The following is a 12,460-nucleotide window of genomic DNA, read 5'->3' as shown; positions in this document are numbered from 1 at the left end:
ATTACTAGAAGTAATAACGTTATTAGGAGCAAATTGTGCCAAAGGGCAAAAAAATTATTTTATAGGAATAGCCCTAGATTTTTGTAATTTTTTCCCTTAAAATTAAATTCCTGCAAAAAAAAAATTGATATTTGAAGTTTTTCTTTTTTGAAAAAAAATAATATTTGGAAATTTAAAAAATAATTTGTATTTGAAATCTAACTTTTAAATTTTTTGTGAATAGCTGTGAATTTTCAAAAAATATTTTATTTGAATTTCCATTCTTTGAATGTCTAAGGATTTTTGTTTAAAAAATTTTATATTAGTAATTTAATTTTTGAAATTTTTTGTAAATAGCTATGGATTTTTTGAATTTTTTACAAAAAAATTTATATTTATAATTTAATTATATATTTTCTTTCCCAAAAAAGGTTATTTTTGTACTATGGATTTTTGAAGTTTTTTTTTTTCAAAAAAAAAAAAAACTGTATTGTTTTTAAAAAAAAAATAATCCAAAAACCAAGCCCCCTCGAAATATAATCCTGCAGACCCCCCTGAAACTGACCTACATCCGAAAAATCCGTATTTGTGTTATCTTTAATGGGTATCAGATAAAATTATTAGAAATTTCATATGGTTATTTTATATATGATTAATGGTTATATATGATGCAATCAGAGAAAAAGGAAGAAATGGGAAAATACTTGTTGTTCAAGGAATGTTTTATATACAGAGTACTCACACTTAGATGAATGAATGCATCTGTTATGATTTATGTACATTTTAAAAAGAGTGTGTCATAAAGTTTACTTCCTTGGTTATTACATTAGGCAAAAATCCAAGATAAGATTGATAAATTACCAAAACATGACGGTCAAGTTTTTTCCCTATAAAAATCTGTCTTTTTTTTATGGTCTTCTTACTACCATTACTAAAACAGAATCAAATTTATGAATCCGTACTTAAATTTATCTGAATAACAAACATTCGTCTCTCAGAATTCTGCTTTTTTAATCAAGTAAAAGATTAACCAAGAAATTTAATAATGTATCCCAACGATAATAGAAATAAATAGTTGGACCATCATGTAATCAGGCTTGCCAAAATTGCCAAAATTTTCAATTTGATGTATCGTACTGACTACTGGACAAGATGGACAGATTTTGACAAAACATCCAACCAATCATAGTCTATGATGCCACTATAGATAGAATCTTCAATTTGATGTATTGTAGCGACTGCTGGAGAAAAAAAGACAGATTTTGACCCACCTGACAACCACTCATGCACAATGACGTCAATTTTAAAAAGTGTGGTGTAAGTCAAATATCTGTCGTACATGCGGTTTTGATATAACCTTGTATTTCTATTAACTTAGAATGCAAAATTTCTATGTAGTTCTTTAAGAGATACTGTTTAATGTTATTTCTAATCGTAAGTAAAATATTGGGTAGGATCATTATTTTTGAATGACATCTGATAGGAAAAAATTTTCATGTCAGCCCATGTCTAAATGAATTATCCTGGTATTATCTGTACCCTATCCCTAAAGTAAAGTCCTCCCCCCCCCCAAAAAAAAAACAGACTCTTAATTCAGTAAAATGGTTTTGTGCTTGATCTCGATTTTGGAATCTATTTCCATGTTTTTACAAAAACCATCAATAAAAAAATACTTGTTGCTAGGATTTAACATTTATAAATAGATGAAAATTCACATTATCTTGTGTATAAAAATAGACCTTGATTAAAATTTATTGGATGAAGAATTCAATAATGAGGGCTTTTTGTATGCACATATTTTTCTGCTCAATATATTTGCACCTTCCACTCAAACCAACCAGCGTAAAATCTTAATAAAAACAGATTTATTGCAATTTTTTGTGCATTCAAATGAAGGAACAAAGGGATATTTGATGTACGGTTCACTGTTTAAAGGACAAACATATAATTAGACAATTATACTCTTGTAGCATGTATTAAAAGGGTAATTTTAGAAAGGTTGAGGAGACGTAGACCAAAAATATTTATTTTTCCAGTAAATGAACGAATATAAACTTATATTAATATTAGACAATGTTTAGAAGTTGCGTTTGGCCCTGGGAAGTTTCTATATTTCAAAATTTGTAGATAAAATAAAATATTCCTAACCGAAAAAAGTACCCATGAGTGATGACTACTTTAAATGATTTAACAATATTTCATATATAGTCAAATTCAGACAAAAACACTCCTATTTTTACCTTTTTTTTGTTGTTGTATCAGAAGTATATAAATACCATTTAAGTAAGTAGTTTTGAAAATCTTTATTTTGAAGCATCCAGTGTTTAATTGATACTGTTTTTAATATATCATCTCGGATGTTTAGCCTTTCTTTCAGCAAAAGTTTTTTTAAAAGTATTGTGAAATGAATCTATAAAGAAACTTGCACACAAAAAAAAAAAATATTGGCCCTAGCTTTCTATTTGTATCTATTAAAAGAAAAAATCCTCAAGATAATTCTTCATTTAAATGAATTCATCTGAAATTGTTTTCATAATCGATGAAAAAAAGTTTACTTTATGCCGATTTTTTGGCTCATATTTCTTCTATACAAAGTTCTATATGTAGTACATAGTAAGTGTCTAAAAGAACTATGGCTATAAGCGTATGTTCATTATATCCGGATTTGTCTGTATTTCATGTGTTGATGTCATCTATGTGCTCATCGTACTACGATAAGAAAAAGTAAAACATTTCTTTTTCTAAAAAGGTGAAGTTTTTGAAAATATGTTGTTTGTTTCCTCTTCGAAAAACTTGTTTCAATCAAAGTTTGGATCTTAAGTACAAGCAAAGTGCGCGCTATGCGTCTTACAGAGATATTTATTAGTCATTTTTGATGGAGAAATAATCATTCAAGGAGAAACCTTTAAAAAACTTTTGAATGTTTATTCCTCTAAAAAAATATATTGGTTTGTAAGTTCACTATTTTGACTTAGTTGTCTATTTTTTGGTGGAATTACTATTATTTGATAGTAATTTTGACGTTTCATAACGTCTCCACACAACCTCTTAACATTCATTTCTATGACTCAAAATTTATTTTTGTAAAAATGAAGACTTTTCTAAAATATTGTCTTACTATATTTAAAAAAATATATACTATTTTAAGAACCAATCTAATGTAGATATTTAGGTAAATGTTGCATCATGGGCTGATCAGATTGTAATTAATTAATAGATAATATTAACAATATTGATTGGGGTTTTCTTCTTCTTCTCATAAAAAGCATATGCTTGACTGAAAAATGAATGTGGGTAATGGATTTAATGAAGGGCCTTTATAAACTCTTTTTTTTCCTATACCTCCTCCGCAATAGGGCAATATTCTTCCTTGAAGATGCTTCCTCAGGAAAAAAAATCCTCCTTTGATTAATAATAATTTAAATAAGGAGATATTAACCTTTGAAAAAAAAAACCAAATGATTCAAATAAAAGGATGGGAAATTACATAATTTCAATCTCAAAGTCAAAAGGAATTTTGAACTCATTTCCTCCCAGAGTTGTTTCTTAAAATATTATTATTTAATTTACTAAACTGTACTTTTTTTCCCCCAAAGCAATATATTTTCAAATATTGATGGGAGGATGCTGATTCCAATTCTTTACTATTTTAAATAAGGGTTAAAAAATACAATTCTGATATATGGGGCGTCCACAAAATTATATATTATTATTATTTAAAAACTGGAAAAAAATAATTAAATTTCAAATATTACATTTTCTGGTAAAAAGCAAAAAATCCTTAACTTTTTTTTTTTTTTTTTAAATAAACTAGAAAATTAATGAATATAGTTAAATAACAGAAATAATTAGGAATCAGAATTTCAAATAAAATATTATTTTCCCAATGCCAATACCGATTCGAATTCCAGAAAAACACACAATTCTCTGATAATAAGTGGTGAGTGTTATTTTTCTTATTTTTACATCATGGACATATTTATTTTGTCAAGTATAGGATTTTCAATGGTCGGTTGCTTTTCCTCCCTCTAGTGTAGAGCCCAATATTTCAAGGAACGTTTGTTCCAGTATTTTATTCCATACGGAATCCTTATCAAAAATTCGTTTGTTTTCCAAAATCTTTAAATCTTAAAAAAACCAAACCCCCCTAATTTCTTGGAGAAATTAATACGAATCCAAGATATCCTTCCGCTTCTTCTTTACGGTGAGAAATAATTATCACATATTTTTATAATTTTCTTGCATAAAAAGTCTGAAAAAGGTTTCAGTTGCAAAATATGAGTTATTTTAGATAAAATACTTGAATTCCATATTTGAATTCTTGCCACTATATTCTAATATTTACAAAAAAGTTATGGGGGAAAAAATGAAGCAATTAATGAAAAATTGATGGGATAGAATGGCAGGAACCAGTTTTAGAAAATAGCAGATTTTCATAAATATCGATTACGCCAATCAAAAGAAAGATATCGTTCTTGGGAGAGATTTTTAATAAAAATTGTGAATTTACGGCAAATGAGATTTTGGAAAGAGAATGAATTTTAAAGAGGGTGGTTTTTAAGACAAGAGTAATTGGCCATAGGGATAGTTTTTTTAATTGTATGAAAATGATAGGAAACCGTAGACTGAGAACGCTTTTAGTAGGCAAATCAAAACAGAATCAATTTCTAGATCAAATAAATGCGATGCAAGATAGGATTGCCTTTAATGCTTCGGTCGGGAGATAATCAGATACCTTAATAGGATGACAGACTATTCATTATTTTGGATGAAGTATAGAGTAGTTTCAACTTACTAAGCTTGGGTAGTTTGTATGGTAAAACATGGGAAAAGAGAACATGTTTCTTCTGTGAACAATCACTGGAGACATCCCAACATATTTTATTCGAGTGTACGCATATAATTAATATAATGGACCAAGTGATTGAGTGTTGTTTTTTTTCAATTTTAAGTTGCATCTTGTGCATGAAGATTTTTTTTATTTTTATACCGACCATATCAAGCCGAAATTAATTACATAACTGGAAAAGTAAAAGTTCTGTTATATAAATTTAGATGCAAAAGAACACAATTACCTTAGGATTTGACTGTAATATTGAAGAACACTGTATTTAATATGTTAAATAATTATAATAATGTTTTTATACAATAATAAGTGAAAATATAGTTGTACAAAAAAAATTATATGATTTTTATTTAAATTTATGTTATAGAGTTTGTCCAAAAATTGATGTTGGTATTAAAAATATCCTTTTTATAGAAAAAGAAACTATTTTTGGCCGGAATACAATGAAATTTGGCTGATACAATCATTAGCTAATATTGATTATTTCTGATGCAATAATTTTCGATGATTGCATCACACATTAGTATAAAAAGGCTCAGAATACACTACAGGATGTTAGTTGAAATTCAATATCCGAAATGGTAATTTCAAAATCTTTGGCCAAAAAGAGGCAATCCACAAAGAGACTTGCAGTAAGATTGATTTCAAAGGGCTATCCAATATCCAAGTCATCTGTCCACAACTACCTGAGGCACTCTTTGAATGCTTTGCCAGAAAAATCTCGTCCGCACCCCAAACTTTCAGAAAATCAAAGGAAGGCAAGGCTTCAACGAGATACGAGAGATGTGGAACCCACTCCAACTGCAAAATTTCCTCTGAAAATTCAGGTTTAAGCCGTTATCAGCCAACAGGAAGGCTCAGATCTTTACCTGATTTCACAAAAACAAACTGTGACGGCCGAGTGGTGTTCAGACAAGCTGGATTCTTTCGGGGGCAAAGCCACATGGTCTGCCAACAGCCCTGATTTGTTTACCATCGAAAATTTGTAAGTCTTGGTCTAGAAGAAACTCAATGAAAATGCACCAGCAATTTCAGAGGATGAATAAAAAGAAACTGTCACAAGCTTGTGAAAAAATTTCTCCAGATACTTTGAATAACCTCTATGAAGTGACACCAAAACGCTTAAAAAAATTATTAAACTTAAAGGTCGTCATATTGGGAAGTAAATAAAGTGTTTCGCCAAAAAAAAAAAAACACTTGTTTAGGTAATTTCATGATTTAAAAAAAAAACATCATCAAATTTTTGGACTGTAAATTAATCAATGCCCTAATTGTTTAGCAATAGTTTAGAAACTTCGTTTGATTTATACGTCTTAATTTGAGCCCAATATGACCTTTTTCAAATAAAATCTATTAATTTATAATTCGTTAATGTTTCTAGCGTCCCCAAGGGTTAATCAAAGTAATTTCTTGATATAGATTATGATAATTCCTCAAAATACAAATGTATTGCTGTACAATTTTGAGAAAAATCATATAACCTTAATTTTGTGTTGACAACAAACATTTATAATGAACAACTTAGGATGCCCAGATATAAACAACTTTTTCACTTCTGTTACGATATCAACACGAGTCCAACTACCATGTATTGCATTGATAAATTATACGTATGAAGATCGTAAGATTTGGAAGACATAAGTAAACTGGTTTCTAATTAACCTTGGCTTCATATTACAAAGTAAATACTATTCAATTTCTTGCAACTACCTTTCATCTACTCAGGGTCGGTTGTACCATGAGCGGGACCTTCGGCAAAGATAATTCTACGACTATGGGACTTTTAAAAAAAATTGATTTCGAATCTTTTTAGTAAGGAAATCCTTTGTTTTGCTGTTGAAAGAAAATAATTTTACATGTTCTTTACGTTTAAGTACGATGTTTAGAGAAGATGCCCCAAATATCATATCTAAAACTGACACTGGTCATACTGCAATTCCATGTTATGTTTTGCACTGTATCGAAGTACAGTGGAACCCATTTATGGCAGTTCTCAAGATATGTTTGTTCCCTATCAAATAAATTCGGTAAGTCGAATTAATACAGTGGTTGCGTCATCAATCTATTGAACAAGTTATAACCAAAAATTGGCCATTCATTTCAAATTTATCAACTTTAATAAAAAACGTATTAAAAAAATTGGAATCACTCTTTGTCTATAGTTTGTACTATTCAAAATTGATATTTCTAATTATTCTATAAAATTTTAGTACCTTTTTCTATGTAAAAAACCGGAAAAATATACTACATACAGTTTCAAACAAGTAAAATATGTCTTCGTGAGATCTAGTTAATTGAATCAGCCATTCACGAGGATATTCATTTTATTATTTATTGCATAATTCCTTTGGGACTTCCGAAAAATATACACTATAGACGAAAATCTGCATTAATTTGAATCTTCGAGAAGGACCATCTCCTCTTCCGGATATTTTGCCTGGATCCTCAATCTGAAAAGAGCCTTCAAATTAAAATAAAAAGAACTGTAACATCTTCACTGGTACATTCATAATCTTTACTGTTTACTCTTATTTAGTTATTTCAAAGATATATGCTTGTATCCTTAAAAATGGGGTTGCACAACGTTTTCAGAACTTAAGTTTCTTGGCACACAAACTAATAATATATGTATATTGAATTTTAAACCAGTTGGATCCATGTTGGAGATTTAACAACAAGTCAGATCTAAATTATAGTATTATTTTTTTTTGTTTAAATAATGGATTGTAACATCCTTATACAGCCAAATTCATTTCATATGAGACTTGCAAAGGCAAAAAAGTAAGACTAACCAGTGCAAAAAATATCAAATGACGTTAGAATTAATGCAAAGGTTTCAAACATATAGACTGCAGGTCGAACTTTGGAATTTGGTGGTATGATCAAAATGTATTTGCATTTATTATAAATTAAAAATTGTGAACAAAAAAGTAGTTCTCATAAAATTACGGGGATCAACATTTTCCCCAGAGATATTAGTGATAAAAAATATAATTTATTTTAAATAATAAAATAACAAAAATCAAAACTTTTAATATAAAAGAAATCAAGTTCTAAAATATGTTTTTTTTAAATAATCTAAATATATTGATATTTTATTCCTAAATTTTGGTAATATTTTAAACTGATCAGGTCACGTTTCCTCTTTGTTGGAAATCTAAATATGGGCATCCTAAATAAAAGAACAAAAAATTAAAATTGGAATTGTCTTACTCGTTCCACACAATTGTGATCAAACAGAGCAAAAAGAGTTTGAAACTCCTGGTTTAAAGAGAAATATGCTACTCTATATTCAAGATAAGGAATTTGAGTCTCTGAAAGGTACATGCATCCCTTGAGTATATCCCTTACTCAAAATACAAATTAATTTTAATGAGTATTATATCAGTCCACAATATTTGATTTTCAATCTCTTCTGCCCCATGTCTGTCCCTGTTATCGGTAATTGAAAAAAGTACAGAAGCTTAGAAAAATCACTTTTAGTCATCATTTTCACAAATATGACAGTAAAGTTCACAAATAGGAAATGATCAAACTATAACAAAATTATTAGGTGCAAGGTGGTGTGAGAGGGGTAACATTACATTTTTTCAGAGCACCTTCTTTGTTAAATTTATTTATCATTCCGGGAGTTGTATTATTTTAGTACGATTTCAAGTATATTTCATGCCTGGGTGTAGTTACCATAAATTATGACATTATTCTTAAGTTAAGCCTAATTAAACTATCTCACTTAAAATGAGTCCCATCCCAGGTTCCTTCCTATCGTGTCCCTATAATATTTGCATATTTTAGCGATTATCACAAATATTAATGTTATAGTACCTCAATTTACCAATTAAATTAGTTTAATAAACCTTTAAATATATTTTATGCAGCAAAAAAGTTTGCCATTTGTCTTAACTTAGGCCTTATTAATATATTTATTATTCTTAGAAACATTGGGGAAGATTGATTTGTGTGTACGTCATCAGCCTATATCTATGATGACGTCATTTAGCAAAAGGTGTTCAATGGCAGCGTTTGAGCCTAATTCGAACACTTCCTTAAGATTTTGTTCTGGACGTCAAGATTTTGTGACTGCTACATCCCTAACTTTTATACTTTTATAAAAAAATTAAATTAAATATATATTTTTTTAAATTCCTAAGAAATTTGTCAACATATAAATTATGTATTACCTTATGAGGCTCTCAGTTTTCCACAATTTCCTTTTTGGGGGATATTTTTTATACATAGACCTATGTATCAAAAATGGTTCTTTTAACATTTTGGATTGCACTAACCTAATGATTATAATGAATGAGATAGTTATAAAAATATACCCAAATTTTATTACATATTATGTGAATGGGTGTGAAATCAAAGAGTATGTATATGTATATTATTATGTGGAAGAAATGAGGCAGAGAGATTCATGAGATTCAGTGGGTATTTTCATTATTCATAATTGTAATTCAAAATGGTTGATTATTATTTTCTGTTTCGTTTAAATCGACTCCGTCATAATGATTCCAGATATATATATGTAGGTACCTACTTATAAAAAAAAATAAATGGTTTATCCATCTATCTCTCCAAGGTTCATTCAAGATATGATGATGATAGTTATTTAGTAATGAACTTGATTGTACAGTATACATTATTTTAGACTGTTCCGTTTTTGGATTAATACTACCCCTCCCCCCATAATAAATAACTTTTCAACTAGGGTAGTAAAAAGTACTTGGCCAAAATTTAAAGGGCTCTCAGATCATTTGTGTAGTGGTATAGGCCATTTTTAGGAGTGATCATTTATTAAGTCATCCGTTATTGTAAGGCGCATTACAACAGACTAAGACAAAAATATTTAATGTTTTGATTTTCAATGAGTGTTATGTGTAGAGATGTCTTTCCTTGGGATTAAGTCCAAAATCTTGGGATATTGACGTTATGCTAGGGAGGATTTTTGTCAAAATGTGGAAATCTTGGGGTTTATTATCCCAACAATAAATAACTACTTTTGTTTGATTTTATTAATTATATCTTGAAACTTAGTTTACCTTAAGCATCAAGAGTTCACTTGTTTTCGTTTTTTTAGGATTTTAACTGAGGCTAAATAATGTATTAGAAAGAAAGGGGTATCATGTTTGAACTCCTATAGCCCTAAAAACGAAAATTGAAATGGGGAATGTTCATCAACGATATAAAAATATGGCTCAAAACGAATAAAAATATGATTTATTCACTTAATAGTAGATATTATTGAAGATAAAGAAAAATATGATATATTACTGATTCAAGGTGAATGCCAAATTCTGTTAATATTCTGTAAACTAATATTATTTTATTGGGATTTAAGTGTTCATTCTTGCAACCTAGAGATATTATAAAATACTAAGTAGCATCGCTGGTCGTGAGATAATGAACTAAAATATGTCAAGAAGGATTTATCAAATCATCAGTGGTTATGGCAGATGGATGATGGTAGGGATGGACATCTTGTAGAACGTCAGGAGAAGGCAGAAGTGAGACCGGACATGACTCTTTTGATTGATTAATAATATTAATACCCTTGTTAAAATTAGCTGCCTCTTATATAATTTGGTTAGGGTGTATGATTAAATATACTATAGACAGTTTAAAAGTGTTTTTAAACTATCACAGACGACGAGGCGCATGCAAATTTAATTATCGCCTGTTAGGCACCTTTATCGAAGGATGACAACTTGTCGTCTTTTAAGAGTAATTTGTAGGCTTCTTGTACCTTCCTAAATATCAAAAATTGTAATTTTCTTAGTATTCAAATTATTAGTCCAAAATTTATTGTCAGGGGCGTCCACAGGTTTAAATAAATATACATATTTTAGGGGAGGGGGGCTTGAGTTTTAACTTTTAAGAAAAAAAAATGCAAAAATAATTTTTTTTTTTGGGGAAACAAAAATTTGAAAATTACATTTTTTGGAAAAAAAAATTCCAAAATCAACAGCTATTCACAAAAAATTAATGTTTTTGAAAAAAAAATCAATAATAAATCCATGGCAACTCTCAAAAACATTAATCTTTTTCTATAAAAAAAAAGATTTCAAAAATCCACAAAAAAAAAATTAACATGTATTTTTTTGGAGAAAAATGTTAAAAATCAATAGTTATTCACAGAATATTAAATTTTGGAATAATTTTTAAAAATTAAACTAAATTTTTTGAAAAAAAAAAATTTTAATATTAAATTTTTTATTAAAATGAGAAAATTCCTTAATTGGGGGGAGGGCTTAAGCCAAATACTAAAAAGTATAATTTTTGACTGATAAAATCGTAATTGGGACAACACAAGAGGAAAAATATTCCATTTTGACCTCAAATTATCTTTTTCATATTAAAATGTCCTGCACCACGCCAAAAATGACAAAAGTTAGTTTGTGATTACCATCATCAGAAAAGGTCTTAGTGCAGAGAAAAAAAATGTATTAGCCCGAAAACGGGACAGTCTAATATACATGTTATGCATATATTTTATAAGTACATCTTACAAATACGTATATAAATCTTTCAACACAAGGCTATATTATGTCCATAAACGGTCCTTAATAATCATACTAAAAAAGGACATTTAATGATGCTGTTTATACCCAATTTATTTTCATGGAGCGAATAATTTAATTTGAGGAAAAATTGGCATCAAATAGCAACAAGATATGTAACAGTTTTCCATCAGATAAAAAAAATATCTCATGATCATGACATATGGCCTCTACATCACCACCAATGATTGAGTAAATATTTACAACATATGTGGCAAAATTCATTTCCTTGGGCATTTGTCTACAACATAAATTTTCTTGAGATGCACATCATTTCTCATGATAAGTTAAAAAATAACTGTATCACATTGCATACGTTTTCATAAGTAGAATATCTCAACCTTTCCTCAATAAAATATAAAAAATAGAACGGTTTTTTTTTTGATATTATGAAATATTTACATTTTAAAAATAAAGTATTTATAAATCATTGATTAAAAAAAATTGTTGTTGGTATTTCTTTATGACTCAATATATTAAGATTTAAATCGAATTGAAAATCGATTTAACTCTTTAGAAACAGGATTTATAATCATTCCCAGACGCTCCGGGTAAGATGTTAAACATAATATTTACCTACCTTTGCTAAAAAGTGACAAAAGCAACAGTTATACATTTGTAGATAGTCTGCCAATTAGTCCCAATTCTTGGGATTATTCTTCAAATAATAGTATTACGAAATCATTCACAGCTTAACCAGACCTAATACAAGTTCAACACATTTACTTTTAAAACTGTCTTAACAAAGATACATGGAAAGTAGAAAACTCACAGCTAACAAAAGAATACAGTTTACTTTTTTATATCCGTGGTTGGAATTTGTTCAGTTAAACGAAAAATAATCATTCTACTAATGAAATCCCTAGATAACTCTTTGAGTTCTGAAGTTGAGTTAGCTCAGGTGTAAAAAACATGCTCATAAATCACCTATTGCTGGGAGTATTAGATTTTATAACAACAAAAACAATTGAATCCATTTACTTATTTACAAAACTAACTGAGATTTTGATTTAATTTAAGTTTTGGCGGTAAAAATAATTATGAACAAAAGAATGTATGTAAATTATGTTTACTA

This window comes from Lepeophtheirus salmonis, chromosome 4 (assembly GCF_016086655.4).
Source record: "Lepeophtheirus salmonis chromosome 4, UVic_Lsal_1.4, whole genome shotgun sequence".
Classification (NCBI taxonomy): Eukaryota; Metazoa; Arthropoda; class Copepoda; order Siphonostomatoida; family Caligidae; genus Lepeophtheirus; species Lepeophtheirus salmonis.
Note: the sequence above shows the minus strand (reverse complement) of the source record.